The sequence below is a fragment of the Pogonomyrmex barbatus genome, unplaced genomic scaffold (assembly GCF_055798465.1).
Source record: "Pogonomyrmex barbatus isolate J1 unplaced genomic scaffold, ASM5579846v1 scaffold4, whole genome shotgun sequence".
Lineage (NCBI taxonomy): Eukaryota > Metazoa > Arthropoda > Insecta > Hymenoptera > Formicidae > Pogonomyrmex > Pogonomyrmex barbatus.
The window spans coordinates 2868947-2896317 of record NW_028297138.1 but is presented as its reverse complement, the minus strand read 5'-3'; the positions used below and the strand labels follow the sequence as shown (position 1 = coordinate 2896317).

Genomic DNA, 27371 nt, shown 5'->3' with positions numbered 1-27371 from the left:
TCCTCAAATACTGATATATGCACGTTTTGCGTTGTCTTCTGCTAAACGCCGTTCAAACTTATTAACCGGCCAAAAATGGGCGTTCAGAATGAACGTCGTTTGACTGTCTGAACTTGTACAAAAAAATTGGTGGAACGCAAAATGTTATTGATCGGAATTTAAACTTGATTCAAATTTTGAACTACGTTGGAGGAAACGGACATAAAAGTTTTAAATATCAGGAGACACGGTAGTGTCTCGAGTGTCAAGTCAATCGAGAACACTGCGTGACTACGCGAGTCGAGCATCCGAAATTATCGGATCTCAATAATGACTAAACCGATCAAGTTCTAAATAGGCTTGATCGATAGCTTGTGTTCGACTTACATAATAAAAGTATTTTTATTTTTCTGCTACGTGCCCTATGAGCGGAGATATTGCTACGCAAAGTTCGATTTGGAAATTTTTACTTTAAGAAATGTCATCATCGTCGCCCGGTTTTTATCTACGGTTGCAATTTCTGTCACGGAGGCGCCACTGTTCAATGTACACGCACTGGCGAGAATGATCTGTGCGCTCGGCGCGCGGCTGCTACACATACACACGAAGTGTGTACGTCCGTATCTCCGCGGAGCGCGAAGGAGATCACAGAGCGGAGGGAAAAAATAATGGGAGCAATTTGATGTTGCATTCTTAACGCAAGACGCACGATTGAGAGAGAAAGCATAATCGGACGTGACACCAACGATTTCGGTATCTCTTTGCTGTCTCATACACTCGACGCTAGTGCGAGTGAGAGATCGCGATATCTCTATATGTCGCGCTTTTCTTTCTTTCTCTTTCGTTCTATTGTTGATTAATTATTGTTGATTATTCAATGATTATTTATTTATTTAATTGATTATTTAAATATATATTATTTAAATTGATTATTTAAATAATTGATTATTAATTATTTAATTATCGCGTAATAATCCTTTTATTATATATTTTAAAAAAAGTTACGTGTAAAATTACAACTATCTTGCAGATTTGAACATTGAATGTCTTACAGCTATCTCAAGCAGCCGATATTAAAAATTATTTAAAAAAGTAATGAATTCGCAAAACTGTACGCAAGTTTTCCGCGAGGACCTTCACGATATGCGGCCGATTAAAGTCATGCGATTAGCCAGTTTTCGGCCAATGCCAAAACGATCCAAAGATCATAAGAGAGGGGTAGCGATCGCCTGCGTGTGTCTCGCGAGGACGCAAAGAATCACTTTTTTGTGGTGCGCGCGTGGAGTAGAAAGGACGTGGGACTCCAAGATTGACAAGCTGCCATAAACGAGGAAATTGCGTGAGCCGTATTTTTTTTTTTTTTTTAAAGCCTCCGTCGTTTCGTTAATGTCGGGTGAGTCGTGCAAGTGTCGCGGGGATGTCGGTGTGTCGCAAAATGAGTGTTTAAGAGTTAGTGTCGCGAAATCTACCGGTGCCTGCGACGGTCATATCGACTGCCCGACCAGAAGGAAGTCCGAGGCAGCGTCTCGCCTCTTCTTAGCGGCCACGATAAGTCTTTGTTAACGTCTTTATTGCATTAATTGTGCGCTATACTTGTCTTTTCCGCTTGCGCGAACGTTGATTAATTATGTCGCGAAGCGATGTCATTAAGAATTCATTAATTAATACTGTCTGTAATCACGCTATTGAATAGTATTGCCTAATCTTATAGTGTATGTGTTTGTATTAGCTTCTTTCTCTGTCGTGTCTAATTTTGCTTCCGATTGCGAGTATTATTTGCCATGTTTTCTCAATCACGCGTGCTATTACTCGGGCTATTACTCGAGAATTGCGTACGCTTATTGCCGCTTTACCTGTGTTTATTAATACTTGCATGTCTAATATTTAGCATAACCAGTCCCGTTGAAGACTGCCATTCGTGAGCTTATTATAACAAATTTTTGGCGAATCATAACCAAGTAGCCACGAATATTGTTATAGGAAATTTCTAGAGACTGCCGGTTAACAGTGTGTACTTCGCGCGACCTTCGGATCAGCTGCGTGTCACGTGTTCGGCGCGACAGAATTTGCGTCGCAAGTTCGTCGTGAGATTGTATCGAGATAATTCGAATAAAATTGTTACTTGTTACTCAACCTGGTGTTAATTATTTATCTCTCTCTCTTTTCCCAATACAGACGCCCTGACCATCGAACCACTCCTTCCAAGCGATGAGTAGGCGCGCGAATCGTCGCCACGTATCGTGCTCCGGCTCACATATAAGAACGATTGAAGTATCGTGTTATCATGATACGTATCGTGTGCCTGGTGCTTAACGGATTCGAATGTAAACGCTTATTTATTTTGACGCTATTATATTTTGACAAAGACGATACAGAAGTTACGATTCCCGTGGGGAATCGAACTGCAAGCCATAAATGAATTTTTGAAACATGTAATTTTACGGAAACGTCCATGATGCGACGCGCTCGATAGCAACACCGGTGACACCGTGCACTGCGACGATGAGGTTGGAAAATACCCGATAGTATTCCGCGCATATTACAACACGATGAGATGTGAGATTAAATGCACCTATAAAATAAACTTTAACAAGCCCATTAACATTAGATTGCCGCTGGGTTTCTCGTCGAAGCGTATACTGCAATCGCGAAAATGGCATGAATTTAATGTTTCAATTAACATAAAGAATGTAAACATCATGTGTGTAGAGTGCAATATAACCACGGGCGTATACAGTAATAAAAATGTACACACAATACACTAATTTTCGCCGAGCATGTCGCCGAATACAAAATGTAGGAAAAGCCGATGCAGATCATTTACTTGATGGTCATCAAACGAAGCATTACGAAGCTAACGAAATCCATTGTTGACCAAAACGGATGATTGCTCGATTTTAGAGGAGAAGAGATCATTGTCAGATTGCGGACGGACGGCGACAGCGATAACGCGAGCGTGTGCGTGACATTTGAGATGCTCATACTGAACGGAAGCATATGCAGAAAGATAACGCATTCTTTACAAAGAAGACGGTGACATCATCAATCGACAATACTTGCTTATCCGGTTACATCAGAAGAGGAAGAAGCTCAACGCATCAAATGTTAAATTTTTACAAACTTTGAGATCTGCGATGCACAACTTGTGAGACTACTGATGTCCTAAACATCGAAGACGAGATAATCTCTGACGATCGCATCGACAAGATTGAAACTCACGCGTACAATCCATTCGCCAATACAACGTCTGGGTACAGCGACGAGATAATATACTCATACAGAATTTGTACACATTACCATACGAATTGCCTTTCTATATAAATTTGTCGAGGGAAAACTGACAAAGAACAGAGTAGTCGACGGATCTGATGTGGTATTAGGAAATAATTGCGTTACGTTCACGTTCGATGAGATTCGATACAAACTCGATGGCGTGGAAATTGATCATAATAAAAAATGTGGGCATAACTAGCATGCTCAACACTATGTAACGACATCGACTTTCAACAGCAGCGTGATTCTGAGAAATGCCGGCTGGGATGCACATACTAACGCGGATGGATATTTTAATTTCTGCGTACTGCGTATGCAGAAATCCTCTGAACAGAATGTTATCCGTATGACGATATGAATCTGGACAAACTTCGACAAACAGATTCGAAAAACAGATGGTCTGTGCTGTACGATGCGCGTTTCTGAAGGGTTACTATGGATACGAGTATCTCGAGTCGAGTCTTACCGTTACGACTTTTCTACATAACGGCCCATTCGTAATTATCGATTGCTCTCGACAGAACAAATCGGTTAAGAGCGCAACCGTGGACGTGAGATTGAAATTTGAGACTAAGAAGAAAGTACCGATGAACCAGCGCCTACTGTCTCATCACACGCGATCGCATGGTTCGGTACAACCCGTTGATCAATGTTGTATGCAAGATCATCTAAAAGCATCCTTCCTTCGCCCTTCCAATACAATTTGAGATGATAAACTCTATGATACATCGAAATTAATCGCAATCTTCTTCTCAACAACAGTCATGTTTGTATCAACGTTCATAGATCTGCAAGGTTTCCTCCGTCCGTTGAAGGACAGTTTGTCGTAAAGGAGTTTGCTTTCAGAGAACCGTTGTTTCACTACATTTTTAAAAGCCCTATACCGTGCATTTCCTCGCATATCGACAAGTCTCGCTCACGCTGAATGATACGTCATTACCATAGATTGCGATGGAACGGTTTCGTACAGCAAAGCTAAGAGTTTGATTACGAAGGCTGTGCACGGTTCCGTAGAGCAAAGTTAAAAGTTTGATTACGAAAGCTGTGTACGGTATGAAAGAAGATGACAATGTTGTCGCACGTCAAGGAAAATAACACGAGAAATAAAAATGATTGCAGAACTTGCTTCTGGATGACAAGCGAGAGCGCGTGTACATCAAGATCCTGAATCCAGATTATGAAGACATAGATTTGAACAATCCAGACGCTAATAGTATACGATGTGGATATTACTATACTAATTGTGCGTTACAAAACGTATTCAAATTATTTAACCTATGGAAGATAACCATAAATAAATAATATGATAAATATGTCTTTTATTTCTTTTTCCGCCATTACGTTACACGACGATTACTTATGTCGCGACACGTATATTTGTTTATAGCAGCCGGATTATCGACGCTGTACCACAATTTGTTTTAAGTAAAAATAAAAAATAAAAAGACTTACCAGTAGAGATAATAGAAATAATTCCCAAAGAAGTGTCCAATAATAATCACTTAAACTAAACACACACACACACGCGCGCGCACGCACGCACACACACACACGCATGCACACATACACATAAAAGAAGAAAATAATTAAAGAAAATAATTCTATTGTCCTGGATCATCCCCCGGAACATCCTCCACATTCTTTGGATCATACACAGACAGAAAACAGCTAATTAATTCTTGTAGCCAGATCTACAACTAATAATAAAAGTAGTCCGCATGGCAACAAAATTAATCCGCATGAAATTCGGAAAAAGTCTTTCGAAAGACGACACAAATGCGTGATCGCCAAAATTGCGATCAGTCTTTCGAAAGACCGCAGAAATGCATCGCGCGAGAATATTGCGAAAAATTTATCAGCAAATTCTTCAATTTGCTGATCGAACCAGGCGTGATATTGAACAATCAATATCACGCGATTAATCGACGCAATCGAACAGTCTGTATAATCGACCCTACAAGACAGAATCGGGAGAGTCAAGAATAACATGTCGTTCGGAATCATTATTATAAACATCGCGCAAGATATTACAAAAGCGCGGCGAAGTTCACGCGAGCCGTACTATCAGCATCTCAGGTGACATATTCGGTCGTCGCCGCCAGAGTAACGCGATACGCGCCGAGCCGCCCGCCGACGTTTAACCGTGTGTAAAATAATAAAATAAGAAATACTAATCTCAAGAATTTGTGCATTTATTAAATAAATCAATTAAAATAAAGAAAGTGTATTAGTGTATTCAAGAAGATCCTTACATTCTTTTGATCCTGCTCGGAGTCCCAACTCCTTAGGCTTAACGAACTCGACTATCCCTAATAATATCGTTGTAGCCCATTCGGGGTACAACAGTTCATATAACTCAACCAACTAGGAAAACTCTACAATCTTAGCGTCTGGATCGTTGAAAATATAAATAATAATGTTCCTGTTCGTCGATCTCGAACGAATTATCACTAAAATGTTGTCTTATAATTTTCATCCACAATTCGATGTGGGCAAAACGCTCCTGATTCACTGGATCGTTTATGAACGCATCCACATCCGCTGCAGCGAGTAACTCGCCACTCTTGACACGAACGTCGTGCACAGGCGATAACTCGCGCAAAAAACAAAAGTCGCGTTGTGCTATGTTCGCGCGGCAAAGATGCTTCGACTACTGCTAATATGCAGTTACAAAACTTGTTGCAAGAGATGAAAATAAAGATTTGAAAATAAAGATAAGAAAATAAATATAAGAAGTATTTCTAAATACACCATAATACTAAATGATACGGATAAAATAAGAAACACGGGAGAAAGAGAGAGAGAGAGAGAGAGAGAGAGAAAGAGGAGAGGGAAGATAATAGATATACGTATACAATAGGGAGAGCACAATGAAAGTAAAAAAGAAGTTAATCTTAGTTTTTTAGTATGTCAGAAAAAAAATGTAAATAAAAAATGTAAATAAAAAAAATTTCACGCTTAAATCAAAATATATTCAACTTGTTTAAAAATAAACATATATATAATATACAAAGTATGTTTTTTATTTCTTTTTGCGCCACAAAAAAATAATTATCCGAAAAAAAAGCAAATAATTATTAAGATTCGTTAACACGTCGTGACACGTATAGTCGTCGATTTCTACAAAGAGCCATCTTTCCGCGACTGTTCCTAGAAAAAAGGTAGCAGGTGGCAATGGCGGCGACGGTGATAGCGATGCGGATCCTGTGACGTTATGTCTTCCGAGTCGCAATTTATCTTCTCAATTTGTTTATAGTAGCCGAATTATTGGCGTTTTGCTGAATTTGTTTATAGCTTCTATTATCTTATCTAAATATCTCTCTCCCTTGGCAACACATTTCAAAGAATCATTGACGAAGTGTTTGCTCTCCCTTTTTCCGCCTACGAATTCTCTCCGCACATCCGCATCATCCTTGGAGGTCCAGAGTTAGAATCGATATAGTACACTTACTTTTATTTATAGACTAACAAGGAACTGAAGTGTCCCTCTCCGATTTTGTTGAGCTTGTATATGTTGTTCTCTAGATCAAAATAAGAGACATATTTTTTTTTATACGTTTTCTTTTAGGCAATAAACTTTTTTTAGAGGGTAAAATACCCCTTTAAAAAAAATCGGTTTTTTTCGAACCAAATATCGTCGAAACTATAAAAGATAAAATCAAATATAGAATAAAAGTTGAATGGTTTCAATAGTACTGTATAAAGTAATTTTAAAAAGTTCCAAAACAATTTTTTTAAACATTTCTCCCATTACTTAATTTTTGTCAAAATTTTTTTATGACAAAATTAAAGATTATTTTAATACAAATTCAATCATATATGATAAAGTTGTTTTGCGACATATCATATTCGAGAAATAATTACAAACACCTGTATATGCAGATGTTATTCATACTTGTCCGTGCGCTCGATTCTACATATGTCTGATTGCATTTTTCCATGATAGAAAATAATAATAAAGATAAACATATTTTGCATTCTGCGTATAATCGAAGTGACTTTTATTACGTACAGTCAGAGAAACATTTACAATACTTGAATATAAGGTGAAGAATAAAGTCATAGTATCATATTATAGTATTATCATATAAATATATAATATAATAAAATATATAATAAATATATATAATAAATAATATATGTAAATAATATATAAATAATATATAAAAATATATAATAAATAATATATATAAATAATATATAAAATTATATATTATATTTATATTACATATATATATATATATATATATATATATATATATACGAGGGTAATCTGAAAAGTTTTGAGCCTAACATAGAAACAAGTATTTTTTCGATCAAATATAGTTTTATTTTTCAACGTAATCTCCTTTTAAATTGACACTTTTCCCATCGATACTCTTACCTCTTTAACCCCTCCAAATAGTAGTTGGTGTCTTGCTCCGCAAAATAGGCGTTTACATATGTGATGACCTCCTCGTTCGATGAAAATCTCTGTCCTCCAAGCGAAACTTTAAGCTTAGGAAACAGGAAAAAGTCATTGAGGGCCAGATCTGGTGAATACGGTGGGTGGTCAACCAATTCGAAGTGCAGTTCGTGAATTTTGGCCATGGCGACCGCCGAAGTGTGAGCAGGTGCGTTGTCTTGATGGAACAGCACTTTCTTCTTCTTCAAATGCGGCCGTTTTTTTGCAATTTTTGCCTTCAGCTTATCAAGTAATGATGCGTAATACGCTCCGGTTATTGTTTTACCTTTTTCAAGATAGTCGATACACAAAATTCCGTGACTATCCCAAAAAACAATCGCCATTACCTTCCCAGTTGATGGAACTGTCTTCATCTTTTTCGGAGCAGGTTCACCCTTTGCAGTCCACTGTTTTGACTGTTCTTTTGTTTCTAGAGTGTAGTGATGGATCCAAGTTTCATCTACAGTTATGAATCAACGCAAAAAATCTGACTCGTTTCGCTTGAACCGCTCCAACAGGGCCTTGGAAATGTTCATTCGAATTCGTTTTTGGTCCAAAGTGAGCAAGCGCGGCACCCTACGCGCGGATAGCTTGCGCATATCCAATTCTTCAGTCAATATATGACAAACGCATTCTTTCGATATGCCCATAGCCACTGCTCTCTCTCTAACCTTGATTCGACGGTCGTCCAGTACCATTTGGTGAACATTTTCGATGTTATCAGCGGTGGTCGCAGTTTTTGGCCATCCCGAACGCTCAGCCAAGCTGGTACGATCACGTTTAAATTCAGCTGCCCATCTTTTTACGGTGGCAAATGATGGGACAGAGTCCCCGTAAACAGCGTCCAACTCGATTTTAATTTGCGCAGGCGTATTGCCTTTCAAATGTAAGAATTTAACCACGGCACGATATTCAATTTTTTCCATTTTTACAAAAACACTGACATCGACTGACACAAACGACTGTCAAACAACAACTGAGCGTCCAAAATGGCTGAAATTTTCACAAAAGTCTTTCAAAGCATATACTATTGTAAGAATGGTTTTGACGAGTAACGTCATCTTCATATTAAAGCTCAAAACTTTTCAGACTACTCTCGTGTATATATATATATATATATATATATATATATATTATAAATACTTTTTTGTTCCCCTTGATTTCTTCTACACTCTTACTGTGGCTCGTTTCCCAGTTCTGGGACACCCTGTATATATATGTATATATATATATATATATATATATATATATATATATATAAATTGCAGTTTTATATATATATATATATATACATATATACACAGGGTGTCCCAGAACTGGGAAACGAGCCGCAGTAAGAGTGTAGAAGAAATCAAGGGGAACAAAAAAGTCTAATATCATTTTGTGATATTTGCTCTAATTTTCGAGTTATAAAATAAAATATCCAAACTAATCAGTGGAAACGCCGCTATAGTACGGCCTACTACTCCTAGCTTACTGCCGCGCGGCGAGAGGAAAGGAGGGAGATGAGGTCGTTCGCTGTTCAAGCGGCGACACGAAAAAACTTCTGAGCAATATTCTGTAAAACAAGGACCAAAAATAAGATTTCATGTAATAACTTTTTAAAAGCTAAGAAATTGTAAGAGAAGCGTAAATATTAAATAAATAAATATATAAATTTTCAAAATATCAATATATTAGATGTACAAAAAAGTTCTGAGCTTTTTTTTGTAAAATTCAATCTTTATTCAAAAACAAACAAAAAAATATTAATCAGCGAAATATTCCCTGTTTGCATCAATGATCTTTTGCCATCTTTCGGGTAGCTTGCGAATTCCTTGACGATAGAAGTTCACCGGCTTCGAAGAGATAAAATCATCAATGCATTTTCGTATCTCTTCAAATCTCACGAAATGTGTATCAGCCAAATGATGCTGCAGCGACCGGAATAGGTAGTAATCGGAAGGCGCCATGTCTGGGCTATACGCCGCGTGCGGGAGAAGTTCCCAGCCTAACGCAAAGATATGGTTCTGAATCGCTTTCGCAATGTGGTCGAGCATTGTCATGAAGCAAGATCACTTTACGACGTCCTTGACCAGTAAATGGCCTCTTTTCTTCTAATGCATCGCTCAAATTGGTCAATTGTTGTTGGTAGCGGTCTGCCGTGATTGTTTCACCCGGTTGTAACAACTCGTACAACACACCTTTCCAATCCCATCAGATACAGAGCAAAACTTTCTTGGCGTGGATATTGGGCTTTGGCGTCGATGTCGAAGGTTGACCCAGGGTCAACCCATGATTTTCTACAGCGTAGTATGACTTCTTTCCATATGCAGCACAAATCATTGCAGTGGCTTCAGCAGCATTTTTCTTCAGATGAAACGCGAAGTGGAAAATCGAATATGCTCTTTTGTTATTGCCATCGTGAACACTACTGATTTTTGAAGTTATGTGCATCAAACGCCAAATCGTATGGCATTTTAGAAGGCCAAATGTCAACGCTTTAAAACCGCAAAAGGGCGGGAAGATATATAAAATTTAAATTGTCATTTCGGTTGTATGAAATCTAAAGTTCAGAACTTTTTTGTACACTTAATACTTACAAAGTAGCAATTAATAGATGATGAAATAATGTAGTATATTAAACGCTCGCAAAGCGGCAGCATTGTATACTACTGTTTATGTAACAAATTACTAATTTTGATTCGTTAGTTTGCATATATGCTTCATCATCATTCATATTTTATTGTATATTCTTATGACACACACACACACACACACACACACACACACACACACACACACACACACATACATATATATCATATGAATGTACAATAAAATATGAATGGTGATGAAGTGAATGTGCAAACTAACGAATCAAAATTAGTAATTTGTTACATAAACAGTAGTATAAAATGTTGCCGCTTTGCGAGCGTTAGTTATGTTTAGTAGAGCGTTTAATACACTACATTATTTCATCATTTATTAATTGCTACTTTGTAAGTATATTGATATTTTGAAAATTTATATATTTATTTATTGAACATTTATGCTTCTCTTACAATTTCTTAGCTTTTAAAAAGTTATTACATGAAATCTTATTTTTTTGTCCTTTTTTTTAAAGTATTGCTCAGAAGTTTTTTGGAAAAATTGTTTATGTGGAAAAAACATCAAGGACATTAAATAATTTCTGTTCTTTATTGAAATGAATTTCTATACAGAAAATAATAATTATAAAAGATACGATATGTATGATTTATACTTATTACTTTAAGATAAAAATAAATTTATCTTTAATATAATAATTTAATATAATAAGTAATATAAATATGAAAAGAGTATAATAAAGCATTACTAATTTTTAAATATAATTACAAATATAATTTTTAAACACATATATGTTTACAATCTTTATTTATCATTTTTAAGGCAAAATGCAATTTAATCCAAGAAACATGATAGTAATGCTGTATATTGCTTCTTTTTTAAATATATCTCAAACTTCTATTACAAATACTGAACAAGAAGTAAAAGAGAAAATGAATTGTAATAATAATAAAATTAATTAGTATAAAGGTATTAAAAGAATGTAAAATAAATTATGAATATCGGCTTCAAATTGACTTAGTTACTAGCTGTATATTGTTTGTATGTGTATATTGTTTGAAATTCAATCAATTAAGCCGATTCCACAATCGCGTAAACATTGTAAGACAAAAGCAATAAGAATGTAGGAACTAAAAAAAAGGTTAAAAAAATTAAAAATTTGGAAATATAAAATCAACAATCACAAATAATAAAAAACAAAAACTGAAAATAAAAAAGCTAAAAGTTGAAAATTAAAACGAAATGGTAAAAAAAGTTGAAATTAAATAGTAAAACAAAAAAACGAATACTACTTAAAAACAAATACTAATACTTATAAAAGTTAGTTTAAAAAGAATATACTCCCGACTACTGCCTAGTCGGGTAAGTAAGCTAGATCTAATGCAGATTGTATAATATAGTTATAAAATTTCTTTATAATAATAATAAAATTAGTTGGTATAAAGTGTTTAAAGAATGTAAAATAAAAAACTTGAAAAAGTAAATTTAAAAGTAAATAAAGTTGAATAAAATAAAAACTTGAAAAAGTAAATTTAAAAGTAAATAAAGTTGAATAAAATAAAAACTTGAAAAAGTAAATTTAAAAGTAAATAAAGTTTGAATAAGAACTTGAAAATTTAAAAAATAAGAATTAAAAAAACGAGAGCTGCATATAATAAAAAAGTTAAAAATTAAAAAATTAGAAACTTAAAAGATAAGAATTAAAAACTAACAAAGATATAAAATAAGAATTAAAACTAAAAACTAAATGACAAAATAGTAAAATAAAAAAAGACAAGTTTAAAAAGTTTAAAATAATAAAATTTATAAAGCTTCAAAAAATCACAAGTAATGAAAAAAATGAAAATTTGAAAATTGTTAGCTTAAAAAATAAGAGTTTAATACTACAAACTAAATTGTAATAAAAATCTTTTTTACGTTAAATAATAAAAAGACAATCTTAAAGAAAGACAGTCTTAAAGAAAGTTTAAATAATAAAGATAGAATAAGGTTTACTAAAAATTTAATAGATGCATTAGAAAAACTTAAGAGAAAATTTACAAAATTATTAAATAGTTATAATTATTAAATATTATTAAAATTAACAAATAATTAATGAATCTAAATTAATTGCACTATAAGTATCATTTCAGCACTATAAGTATCAACATTTCTTAGTTACTAAAAAGACTAAGCGGTCATTTTTGATCATAAATAGAAGTACTTAACATTTTATTAAAAATATTTATTTTACATATACATACTGTGTGTGTGTGTGTGCGCGCGCGCGCGCGCGCTTGTGTGTGTGTGTGTGTGTGTGTGTGTGTGTGTGTGTGTGTGTGTGTATTGGGAAAATCAGTCTTTTTTATGACGCTAAGGTATTTTAATATTAAAATATTTCTGTTTTTTTTACGTACAGTTTACACATTCAGTGAGTGTAATTTTGTTTCTTGTATGAGATCCGCAACATATTTTTCCGCATGTACGACATTGAAGAAAAGATTTATTTTTACAACTTTCTGTCTTTGACACTGTCGACGACGCTTAGAAGAAGGGCAAATAATATTTTCATTATTTTCAATAAATTTCATGACATAAGTCACTAATCAATTGTATCAAAATATTATGTATTAAAATTGTATCAAAATTGTATTCCCGACATGATATTTTCGATTTCGTCATTTCACAATACACAATATATACATATTAATCCATGCTAAATCAATAACATTGAAAAATACATTGGCCATTTAGTTTCTATTTTGCAAGTATTGTATCTGACTATTTGATTTAAAATATCTACACCTACTTTGCTCGAATTATAATATTTTATTGTTTCTCGCAATTTCTTATGATGAGATTTATCAATTTTTACAAATTTGTGCATGGAACTTAGTACATAGACATTTTTTAATTTTTTGCTCTTATAAACAGTAAGAGTACATTCCGATGGAGATTTATATATTTCATAAAAATGCAGAGCTTTTTTTTCATTATGTGTTCCATTATAGGAACTTCTCTCTTCTGTTTTCTAATTATTCCCAATATTGTTATTTTCAACCTTCAATTTTCTGCTAATTGTAAACTAATAAAATAATTATCCATTCTTACATGGATAAGCTTTTCGTAAGAATGGTTTCATGAGATCGAAACAAACATGGGCTAGAAGATTTTGAGAAGTACTTCAAATTGGATCTTTATCTAAGTATGGTTTAGCACAAAGATATTTGACACCGAATTTATCTGATTTGGAATCCGTATATTGAATGAATGGGCATCTTGTTTTGCATGGAAAAAATTATTCATCGATTGTAAGATAAAATCTGCACATAACATTTTTGATAGTTTTCTATAAAACTATCCCATATTTCAGATATTAAATAAAATTTATCTGTCTTTCTTTTTATTTTGTGACTTTCAAAATTGTCAAATCGCACATGTTTCTTAATCTTTTCAAATACATTTCTATTCATTATAAGGTTTTGTAGAAAATAGATGGATCCCATTCTTTATTCCACATTTTCACAAGAGGATTTATTTTTTGTAACTAAAACTGTTTTCGCAATTTGAAGTCCTATACATTTTTCTAATTCTTCAAGAATCATTTCAAAATTGTTATCATTATTCTTACCATGAATTTCCGTATATTTTTTAATTAAAAAAAAGTTTAAAGTTTTACGTAGCCCAATATGACAAATTTTCTAACCTTCAAATAAATGTCATCTTTAACACCGAATGATTGTTTTTAATTGTTTTTAATATCGAGTAACATTTTCATCCTTTTTTTAACCTTCATTTCTATGCTAAATAAAATTGAATAAATATATTTTCATTTTTTTTTAAGATGGACTCCTAAATAGATATTTATTTTAATTTAGTTCTTAAATACTTAACAGCCAATCAAAGAACGATTAATGATTACAATCGCTTGATAACCAATCAGAGATAATATTGATGAAAAATATTATTTATTAACAAAAAGATTAATAATAATTATATGCTATAAACCTAGCTTGGCCTATAAGTATATGGATAAAAGTTAATAAGAAAATATATTGTAATTGCTGAGATCTTCGATAACAATCGATTGACTCGGTGAAACGCATATTTCTCCATTTTTTGCCAACCTTCGGTTGGCAATAGTCGGAAGTAAAAAATATGATTGAAGAAATATATGACGATAATTTTGAAATAGAGGAAGAAGAAACATTTGATTTTTTGAAAGTTCTTTTGATATATCAAAAATAGAATACGTAACACTAGAAGAGGGAAATGAAGAAGAGGTAACAACATATTATGTAAAGGAAATGACATGTAAATGATGACATTCCATTTGGATATAAAAGAAGAGCTATAGAGGAAACCTGATGATTCAGTTCAGTCAAAATCGCTTCAGCGCATAAAACATAATTTTCGGAAAGTTCTATCACTGCATCTATTACATTGAGAAAAAAAGTTGTTAACTGAACTAAATACATTTAGTTGGTTATAAATTGCTTTATTCAAATATAAAGATATTTGAGTCAAATACACAATAGTAATTCGAATTAATATCTGCAATTTGAAATAACAAAATAATTTTTTACCGAGTTTAATTAAATGAACTAAAGTTCTTGTTATATTAATCAAATCATAATCAATCGTAATAAGCGGCAACATTGAATCAATCACACTTACGTAGGATTGATTCAACAAAAATTTTGTTATGTTAGAAGAGTTCTCTCATTTAATTCAAATAATCAATTAATTGTATGAAATATTATTGATGAAATATTATTATTTGTTTCAACTAAATATTAGTTGTTTCAACTAAATGTTTCATTCTATATAGCTAATCAATTATTTGAATTAAATGAAAAAATTACTTTGACAAAATTTTTATTGAATCAATCCTATGAAGCGTGATTGATTCAATATTACCGCTTATTTCGATTGATTATTATTTGATTTATACAAGTTTTAATTTATTTAATTAAATTCGGCAACAAAATTATTTTGTTATTTCAAATTGCAGATATTGATATTAATTTGAATTATTATCCAATATTTGACTCAAATATATTAATATGTGACTATAACGATCAGTGTCCGTCAATTTAAGATTTATACAAACGTTTCAAAGCATTGTATAGATATATACGTCTTTTCTCAAGCCCTTTGAAACATTTAAAATGTATTGAAATATTGTATTAAAACAGTTTAAAATGGATCTTTATGCTATTTTTACATATTCCTATGTGTGAAAATCGCGGATTAGAATAATGATGAAGGACTATTTTCCCAAAATAACTGGCTGTTGCAAAAACATTCGCGCCGCAAACGTTGTCACGTCTTGTAGGCACGAATCATTATATGCATACGTGAAGTGACGTGATTTTACATCACTATTCAAATCGCCGCAGTTTTCACACGGAGAAAATCATGTAATCTCTCATTACTGCAACAGAGATGTCAAGCTGAAATCATTGATAAGGCGGTATTTCTTATTTTTATTTGGCTCGGAATAGTCATCCATCCGCCACAGACAATAGTTAAAACGCGAATAAATATCCTTATGTACTTAAAACGCGAATAAGTATCCTTATGTGCATAAAATATGGCGTTTGTGTATGATATCTATTTCAGTACTATTTGATTGTACGCACATCTGGTATGTTACAATGTGTTTTACATTAATTCACATTTTGATTATACTGTGAATAATAGTGTATTGCAATGGATGATTATTCAAAAGAGTTATTGAAATCATGAGATGTTCATGAGATTTAGATGTTCTTATCAATCACTTCAAAGGTAATATATTATTCAAAAATATAAATATTTAATAATCAAATTACATAGACATATGTAATTGATTCAAAGTATCGCGAACATTGTTTTATAATCCTTGTACGCTAGCGATCATACATGCTTTTATATGCACATGCCTTTTTCACATACGTATCACGTACGTATCCTGATAGAATAAAGACCTCTGCCCCAGGTCGGATCCAACCCCTCCTCACTTTTCTACGGTTTTCCGACCGCCCAGAGTTTTGTATTGCTATCATTTTAGAATATTATCTACAGCGTACCAAAGAACGTCCTCGGATTGTGAGGCATTGTTTATTTTATGTGTTAGACCCTATAAAGCGGTCGGAGTCCAGACGGTGAGTCGCTGGATTCGCAGAGGTCTGGAGGAGTGCGGAGTGCAAAGCGATCTTTTTTCAGCCCATAGCACTCGACATGCTTCTATCTCCCTTGCTGCCGCTAGGGGAGTTTCTCTGGATCTTATCAAAAGAGCAGCGGGCTGGTTCGGAGAATCTCGAATTTTTGCGAATTTTTATAATCGCCCAATTATTAACGCAGATGACTTTTGCAATTCCATTCTTTCGTCCTAAGATATTATTATCAGTATTACTATCAGTAGCAGTATTAAGTTACATCAAGAATATTAAGTTTTTAGTTATGATTTTTAGTTATGATATTTTATTTGTTTATCTTTTCTTTTGTGATAAGGATCAAATTAATTTTTTGTTATAAGTTTGATGTATTACCCAGCTTTTTATTAAAGACACATTCATTTGCAAATCGCGCTATGAACAACTACATAGTTGTCCATCCGGACGAGACGTGGCATAATTGTAAGATTAAACGAACATATCAAGTGAAGTTCGATCTTAATTATGCCTTCCGTCTCGTCCGGATGGACTTTCCTCATCCTAAGCTTACGCGCTTCTCCCACCCTTTTGGCGATTTGCTTCAAGACTTTAAAATAATGAAGAGACAAGATGGCGGACTTGGGGGCCTGGATGTCGGAGCGCCCCCTTTTTAGTTTTACGATTCTGTGAACTCTGTTGACAACGCAGGCGCGGAGACGTAACTACATAGTTGTCCATCCGGACGAGACGTGGCATAATTTCAAATTTTCGTGACACGTATCGCGTGCCTGGCGCCCAACCGTGTTGTAGATGAATAATTAACGAGTTATACCGAGTCGCTGTCGTGTACCGATTATTTGCGACGGGTCGAGAAGGGCGGACGTGCGACGAATTTGGATCGCACGGTCGCCGCTCACGAGACCGGCGATCGACAAATTCAGTGATCGCAATACATACTGTTGTATTCCGGATGGGCCACAATCTTATTATTAGGGATAGTCGAGTTCGCCAAGCCTAAAGAGTAAAAGAGAACCCCGAGCAGGATAGTTAGGTGAAGAGTTTTCCTTAAAATCAGTGACGTACACTTTCCTTTAAACTGATCGATTTATTTTTACAATAGCGCAAATGGTTAACATTTCACTTGCTATATTTCTCACACACGGTTGAATGTCATCGGATGACTCGGCGTATCTCGTGTTACTCTGGCGGCCGCTGACCGGGTATGACTCGAGATTTTCTGATATAGCGGCTCGCGTGAACTTAAACTGACAGCTCGACTGACTTCGTTAATATCTCGCATAACTTCATATGACCCGCATGACTTATAATTTTGATTCCGTCCGACTCCATGTATGACTCCACTTATATAGAAATCGATACCTGATCAGCGTTCTGATCGGATTCATCAATTGCGCAATATTGGTAAATCAATATTGCGCACAGTCGAACAGTAATTAAGGAATTTGCTGATCGACTTTTTCGCAGTTGTTTTACACGACGCGCTCCTGCGGTCTTTCGAAAGATTAATCGTAGCTTTTACGATCACGCACTTGTGCCGTCTTTCGAAAGACTCTTTTCGAAATTCATGCGGACTATTTTTGTTGTCATGCGGACATATTATTGTAGATCCGACTACACAATACATACATACATCATACACACCACACACACACATACACACACACACACACACACACGCGCGCGCGCGCGCGCGCGATATATTTTATATAAAAAATTTATTTAGGAACGAGATAAGAATACCAATGTAAATATGCGTCATTTTTCATCTAATGAAGAGATCAATGATGAAGAAGAAAAAAATGAATCGATATTAAGAAATTTACAATGGCCATCTGTTAAAGTTATTTTAAAGACGACAACACAAGGGCGAGCAATTTTAAGATCCTAGGATAAAAACAAATTGTTAAGCAGAAAATGCCGAAATGTTCTTGTGAATCTAATTTTATCTAATATTTTAAATACAAGTAATAAGTAATTTTTCTATAAGAATCTTACATAAGACGATTTTTATAATCATATCTTTTATTTTTTATTATTTTAACTATATAATCTAAGATTATTTTAAAATGATAAGTGCTCATTAGAGGATCACATAGCAATAAAGTCATACTTAAGACGATTTTAAATAGAAAATTAGACTACGAATACAGATCACATGATTCAGATGATCATCTATATGTTCTTTCTTTTTTTCTCTTTCTCTCTCCTCTCTCTCTCTCTCTCTCTCTCTCTCTCTCTCTCTCATTGATATACCAATTATTGAAATCACTCATCAGGCAATTAAAAAATGAAGATTTCCATACATTGTTCAAAGAAATCGAGGATCTATTCCCTACAATAACACATCACACGTATTATATTCCACCTATAGCAAAGAAGTATTTAAAAACCAATAAATCTGTCACGTCTCGTGGAAAACTTGTTAACAAATACAGGAATAAAATACGACTATAGAAAACTAACAAGAGATATTTTAATAACAAGCCTACATCTAGTACAAATTGCACTAGTAAAAATGAAGATAAATAATGACGAAATAAACAAAATTATTAATACTATCATGTTTCCACAATTTTAGAAGGAGCGAATTATGAAAATTAGGTCAAATTGAGAAGAAAAATCATGTACCATTTTGCAAAAGTTAGAACAGTTATTAAATTATTAATTAAACTGTCTAAATCACTGAACTATACATACATACTTACACACACACACACACACACACACACACACACACACACACACACATTACGCGCGCGTATATACGTACGCCCGCCCGCCCGCCCGCACGCACGCACGCACGCACGCACGCCCGCCCGCACGCACGCACGCACGCATGCACGCACACATATCTGTATATATACATAGCAGTTTAACTAATAGTTTAATAATTATTGCATTTTTTGCAAAATAGTACATGACTTTTCTTCTCAGTTGATATATGTATGCATTATGTATTGCATTATGTAGGTTATCGGAAAAGTTGTGCCGGAGGTGCTTTCTCCGATAGATGGCCTTGGCAATATAAATAATAATGATGATAATGAATGATGATAAATTGATATGACTTTTATATATCATTTGAAAGAGGACACTGTGCTTAACATTTTAAAATATTTTAATTGCACAGAGTTGCGTTGTGTGTGTGTGTTGCAATCGTGTAAATATGGACTACAAAAAAGAACATTTTCGATACATTTTATTATATTATTATCGGAAAGGTAAAAACGCTGCGGATGCTCGTCGAAAGATATGTACTGTGTATGGGGAAAATGCCATTAGTAAACGCACAAGTCGAAAGTAGAACGCGCGTTTCCGTTTTAAAAATTTGGATGTGACCGATGCTGTTCGCTTTGGACAGCCATCCGCGGATGTCGGTGAACAATTCTTGGCCATGGTGTCGAATGACCGATATCTCACGATGTGAGAGATCACAGAACGAAAATTTAAATATACACCATTCAACCGTCATTGACTACTTGAAACGCTTGGAGATGGTGGCCAAAATTAATTTGCATCCAAAAAGATGCTACTATCGATTTGGTGGAATTACTTTGGAGTAATTTATTACGAGCTGCTCCCACAAGATCAGACCGTCAATTCTGATAAATACTGTGCCCAATTAGAGAAATTGAAGCGCGCTATTGCAGAAAAGCGGTCGGCATTACTGAACAGAAAAGGTATTGTGTTTCATTACGATAACGCGAAACCACATACATCTTTACAGACTCGTCAAAAACTTTTATGCTTAGGTTGGGATGTTTTGCCACATCCACCATATTCTCCCAATATTGCTCCATCGGATACACATTTGTTTCGCACTCTACACAATAATCTTCAGAGAAAATCATTCATTTTTATGGAGGACATCAAAAAGCACCTGGATAATCTTTTTGCTCAGAAGTCCCAGAAGTTTTACAAGAAGGGAATTATAGAATTGCCGGCATGAATTGGCAGCAAATCATCGATTAAAATGGAGAAATATTATGGATTGAATACACATTTCAATGTCTCAATTTGATTCTCATTTTCAAAATTCTCCAAAACGGCACGAACTTTTCCGACAATCTAGTGTGTGTGTGTGTGTGTGTGTGTGCGGTGCGTGTGCGGTGCGTGTGCGTGTGCGTGTGCATGTGCGCGTGCGGTGCGTGTGCGTGTGCGTGTGCGGTGCGTGTGCGTGTGCGGTGCGTGTGCGTGTGCGTGTGTGTGTGCGTATGCGGTGCGTGTGCGTGTGCGGTGCGTGTGCGCGTATGTGCGTGCGCGCGCGTATGTATAAACATTTTTTTATATATACAGATGATAACGCTGTGCACGAAAGTATATTGTGGCTTTAGAATAATTTATCACCTTGACAGTTTGTTGAAAATCATTGGAAAATTACATCAACATAAGGCGGAATCAAATTCAATTATCTTCAAATAAAAGCATTTCTGATATTTTTGTTTAATGGCCTATTTTGAAGCATCCTACAGCACATCTCTTGATTGAGGAGGATTTCAAATTTTTAAAATTGACATCAGACAATTGCGTGGACAATTGGTTTCAATTCTTTTCTGAGATTTAGAAAATTTGTTCTGTAATAGAAGATAAAATTATGATTGAATTACTCTCTACTCGAAGTTGATGATTTGACAGACAGTAAGTTTACGAAATAAAAATTTATATAACAAAGTCATGAAGTATTTATTTATTATATGTGCATGTTTCTAGATGCTAAAATTGTAATACAGTTATTATTACTGCACATCTAATACTTCCAAGAGGAAGAATTTGTTTAAAGAAACATTATAAACCATCGATAAGTAAATGCAAAGATAGCATTATATTATATGCAAAATCGATTTAACATTCATTTGTACATATTAATTTTAACATATAGAAAATGTACGCATAGCTTATTTTTAGATACATGGAGATATAAATTACATTCAGGAAGAAAAGGTGAAGAGAACATGTCAATTAGGATTGACAATACAACCATATATAATAGTCGTTGGAACTACTCTTGCGGAAATAAACACATTTTATATTTGTATTGATACGATACTCTATCAAGTTTCAATAGCGTTAGCAGCACTTGACTTATGTTTTAAAATATTTCATGTCTTCGATGTTACTTATCCGCTTATAGAAAATAAGCATATATGGTATATAATACAACTCTGTCTGTACAAGTTCTTGATTAAATTTGATAAACAATTATCATATGTGATGCTAATTATAAATACTTTAATTAGGCCTCACTCCACAGATAATTAATCTTTTAGTGTTTTTCAATTTTTCAAGTTACGTTTTTTTTGTTGCTTATCTATAATCTTTTGTTACTAAAATTAAATTTAAATTTTACATTAGTTACTAAAAAATTTTTTAATTAATTAATATCATAGATATTATAATATAAAGTATTATTTTAATATATCTGTTATAACATACATATATATATATATATATATATATATATATATATATATATACATGAACACTTATATATATATATATATATATATATATATATACGAGGGTAGTCTGAAAAGTTTTGAGCCTTAACATGAAGATGACGTTACTCGTCAAAACCATTCTAGTACTACAATAGTATATGCTTGCAAAGACTTTTGTGAAAATTTCAGCCATTTTGGACGCTCAGTTATTGTTTGACAGTCGTTTGTGTCAGTCGATGTCAGTGTTGTTTTTGTAAAAATGGAAAAAATTGAATATCGTGCCGTGATTAAATTCTTACATTTGAAAGGCAATACGCCTGCGCAAATTAAAATCGAGTTGGACGCTGTTTACGGGGACTCTGTCGCATCATTTGTCACCGTAAAAGGATGGGCAGCTGAATTTAAACGTGGTCGTACCAGCTTGGCTGATGATGAGCGTTCGGGACGGCCAAAAACTGCGACCACCGCTGATAACATCGAAAATGTTCACCAAATGATACTGGATGACGGTCGAATCAAGATTAGAGAAATAGTAGAGGCTATGGGCATATCGAAAGAACGCGTTTGTCATATATTGACTGAAGAATTGGATATGCGCAAGCTGTCCGCGCGTTGGGTGCCGCGCTTGCTCACTTTGAACCAAAAACGAATTCGAATGAACATTTCCAAGGCCCTGTTAGAGCGCTTCAAGCGAAACGAGTCAGATTTTTTGCGTCGATTCATAACTGTAGATGAAACTTGGATCCATCACTACACTCCAGAGACAAAAGAACAGTCAAAACAGTCAAAACAATGGACTGGAATGGGTGAACCTGCTCCGAAAAAGGTGAAGACGGTTCCATCAGCTAAGAAGGTAATGGCGACTGTTTTTTGGGGTCACGGAATTGTGTGTATCAACTATCTTGAAAAAGGTAAAACTGTATATATACGAGGGTAGCCTGAAAAGTTTTGAACCTAACATAGAAACAAGTATTTTTTGGGTCAAATATAGTTTTATTTTTCAACATAATCTCCTTTTAAGTCGATACACTTTTCCCATCGATACTCTAACTTCTTTAACCCCTCCAAATAGTTGGCGTCTTGCTCCGCAAAATAGGCATTTACGTATGCGATGACCTCCTCGTTCGATGAAAATCTCTGTCCTCCAAGCGAAACTTTAAGCTTAGGAAACAGGAAAAAGTCGTTGAGGGCCAGATCTGGTGAATACGGTGGGTGGTCAACCAATTCGAAGTGCAGTTCGTGAATTTTGGCCATGGCGACCGCCGAAGTGTGAGCAGGTGCGTTGTCTTGATGGAACAGCACTTTCTTCTTCTTCAAATGCGGCCGTTTTTTTGCAATTTTTGCCTTCAGCTTATCAAGTAATGATGCGTAATACGCTCCGGTTATTGTTTTACCTTTTTCAAGATAGTCGATACACAAAATTCCGTGACTATCCCAAAAAACAATCGCCATTACCTTCCCAGTTGATGGAACTGTCTTCATCTTTTTCGGAGCAGGTTCACCCTTTGCAGTCCACTGTTTTGACTGTTCTTTTGTTTCTGGAGTGTAGTAATGGATCCAAGTTTCATCTACAGTTATGAATCGACGCAAAAAATCTGACTCGTTTCGCTTGAACCGCTCCAACAGGGCCTTGGAAATGTTCATTCGAATTTGTTTTTGGTCCAAAGTGAGCAAGCACCCAACGCGTGGATAGCTTGCGCATATCCAATTCTTCAGTCAATATATGACAAACGCGTTCTTTCGATGCCCACAGCCTCTATTATCTCTCTAATCTTGATTCGACCGTCATCCAGTACCATTTGGTGAATATTTTCGATATTATCAGCGGTGGTCGCAGTTTTTGGCCATCCCGAACGCTTATCATCAGCTAAGCTGATACGACCACGTTTAAATTCAGCTGCCCATCTTTTTACGGTGGCAAATGGAACAGGGTCCCTGTAAACAGCGTCCAACTCGATTTTAATTTGCGCAGGCGTATTGTCTTTCAAATGTAAGAATTTAATCACAGCACGATATTCAATTTTTTCCATTTTTACAAAAATACTGACATCGACTGACACAAACGACTGTCAAACAACAACTGAGTGTTCAAAATGGCTGAAATTTTCACAAAAGTCTTTCAAAGCATATACTATTGTAATACTAGAATGATTTTGACGAGTAACGTCATCTTCATGTTAAAGCTCAAAATTTTTCAGACTACTCTCGTATATATATATATATATATATATATATATGTGTGTATATATATATATATATATATATATATATATATATATATATGTGTCCATATTGTATTCATAACACTCTTACAATCAAATTTCTTATAGCGCATATAAAATTGATTCATGGTGCATCATTATATACTATTATATGCAAACAAAACAATTGTACGCTTAATTTTACAACATTCTATTCATTTAAACAATATTTACTGCTGAAAAATTTCAATGAAAATGATACGAATGATGCAAAAGTTATATTACGTCTGAATTGCATTTATTTAATGTCGAAAGTACAAATGATAAGATTCATACAATATACACAATAATTCCAAAGATTTGTTATCAATAAATGCTTGCGAACAATTAATGAATAATCCAAGGATGTCGTTACAAGAGTTTGATAAAATAGTTACAAAGAGCGCTGTTTTATTCGTTTCAAAATTATATGCTGATGTTACGTTATCACGATTAGTAGCGCATAAAATAATACAATATGTAAGCAACTTTCATAGTTCTACTATTGAAATTATTAGACGTAAATATGAATGCCAAGAGAACCGAAATATATCATCTGATATTAATGATATATGCACTATTATACAAAATGTTTTCGTTGAATTCCAAACTGAATATAAAATATTACTTTATAAAGTATGAGTATCGAGAGACACGGTCATCATCAAGTGTAAGCGTCAGCGCTTCATAAGCGCGAGACCGGCCATGACAATCGACAAACAAACGAAAAATATCTGAAAAATGATTAGATATTTTTAGCTTGGAGTTATGTAGCTAAGATTGATTTTAGGTCAGAGGGAAAAAAAAGTAAGATGGACAAAGATTGGAATTATGTTACAAAAAAATTAAGTTTATTGTTATATCATTATACATATTATATAATTCATAATACTGTTTCTTTAATTATTCTTAAAAGTACAAGTTTGTATATGATAACACATGAGATTACGTGAGATTTTTCACATTTCCTTTTTCCATGAAGAAAGATTTTACGAAATAATTGTACAATTAGCCTATTATTATCTTTGATATTATTATCTTTGTAATCTTCATCAAATATTTCGAAAAACTGTTTAAGCTTATAACCGCGCGACAAATAATAAAAAAATATGTAGCAATATTGTCCGCAAGTCTGAGAAAATGTGCCCTGTAATCGCATGATGTTCCATCTGAGTAGTAGTTTCGTCGAAGTCGTAGATTGAATCTGGAATCCAAGGGCTGTAGTCTGTAGCTATCGAAATACATGCCTTCTCCATGTTTGTCTGTGTAGAAAGCAACCCAGTGTTGTTCAGGACGATCGTGATTACCGATGTTCGCGACGATAGCCATCAACTTCGTCCACACCCTCGATTCTGTCGATACACACCCGCATGACACTGAGATGATACAACGCTCGTAAGATTTCGAGTGAATTCATCTTTCGCAGAGAGGAATGATGTTTGAGTTGTTTCCTGGCTCGTCAGTGTCGTTATATTTTTATCTTCTTGCAAGGATTGTACAGTAGGAGCTTCCTTTTTTTCATGCGTGAGTTTTGATAGATCTTCTTTCTGCGTTTTTATTTGTTCGCACCTCGCTTGTTCTGTTTCTAATCTCTTATTTCCCCACGTAACGAGATTCAGGAAATTTCGTTTTATCGTAAAAACCCCGCTTTCTGCATCGTTGTCATCGGAGCTTTCATCGGTAAAAGAATTACCTCTGTATATGTCGCAGTTCTCTTCTTGTGATTGCATCCAGTATTTCAATTTGCATGCATTGCGTAACGCGCAATGAAATTTGTCGAAATTTCGATGAAACCCGTGATGACTGCAGCGTAATTCATGCTCTTCCGAGGTTTTTGAATGCGGGAGAGATTCCTTCTAGATTATATACTTGTGTTTCTTGCAAGTGTGTTTTGCAAATAATGTAGCTTTTCTCGGACTCTGTGTAACGCGCTCGTCATGCAATTTCACGCAATTCCGCTATGAAATGTTTGGAATTGGTTGTTCCGTCAAACCATTCGATTCCGTGGAAGTTTCGAGAGAGCCAGTTATTTTCTCGTCTGTATTTTTTGGGTAATTCGACAAATGGAGGCATCATAATGCAGTAGCTTATGAATGCTTCGTTAATAGCGACAACCGCTACTTCCTTCGGTATAAACTTCCCCTCAGCGTCGCAGAAACCTTGTATATCGATAACTATATCCATAATGGACTAGTAGTAGAATGCACTTTCAATCTGTTTTGCCTGAAGTGACACTCGAACGTCACTTCGCGTCTAAAGCAAAACTACAGCTATTTTTCGTTATGCTTTCGGAGTAACAGAAATAAAAAGTAGATAACGATGGGTGGGGGAGAAATTCGAGTACCTTATCCACTAAAATCAATGATAATTTGATGCGAGGAATCGATTTCTAACATTGCGTTATCGAACTCTGCGTAAACAATACAATTAATCGTTGTGGTAACAGCTTTTTCAAATCACCCCTCTAATTGTAAACTTCCATGTCAGACAAAATTCTAATGTCCCGCGAAATTTGCCGATAGATCGGAAGTGAAATTGAAAATGAAAAGCGTGAAATCTTTGGCATAATCTTCTCTGCTTATAGAATTCCCCTTGTTTAGAATTAAAAATTAAATATAAACCATAGCATCGAAGCGTACAAAAGAAATAACGTAGAAGAAGAAGAAGAAGAAAAAGAGACTAAACAAACGAAAAGTGAAGTGAGAGAAAATTATCTTTTACAAAAATCGAATTTCCGTCGATTCGTAAAAACGAGTCAGATGTTGCGTAAATTTCTCACGTTCCCTGTAATACGATGATACATTCGTCGGAAAAAGCGGCAACGGCTTTGACGAAAAGTGAACTAACACCGAAATTGGGCAAATAATCCCTCTCACCCGATCACTAAGCTCATATGAATTCTTTGAAAATTTTATGCGCGCTGCGCCAACTCGATGTCGGATATACGGGAGTCTTTCCAGCCGACAAAATACATATAATATAAATAATATAATATAAATACATATTATATATAAATACATATAATATAAATACATATAATATAAATAAATAGAAGGTATGGACGAGGTCGACAGCCATCGTCGCAAACACGAATAAACACAATCGACCTGAACATTGTCGCCTTTTACATCGATGAATATGGAACAGCAGCATATTTCAATAACGGATTACTACCCTTGGATCCCAGATTCCTCTTACAACTGTGACAAAACTCTAACACTTATGGAACACCATTAGACTACAAGGAATGTTTCCTCTTGCGGCCAAT

The 27371-nt window shown here is 34.5% G+C and overlaps 1 protein-coding gene and 1 pseudogene across 10 annotated transcripts in view; one reads left to right on the top strand and one right to left on the bottom strand.

The window, feature by feature from the left end:
- Positions 1-27371, bottom strand: part of LOC105431144 (uncharacterized) — a 458217-nt gene that overhangs the window by 298702 nt on the left and 132144 nt on the right. The gene's annotated exons all lie outside the window — the stretch shown is intronic.
- LOC148935657 (uncharacterized) lies at positions 18176-21746 on the top strand (annotated as a pseudogene).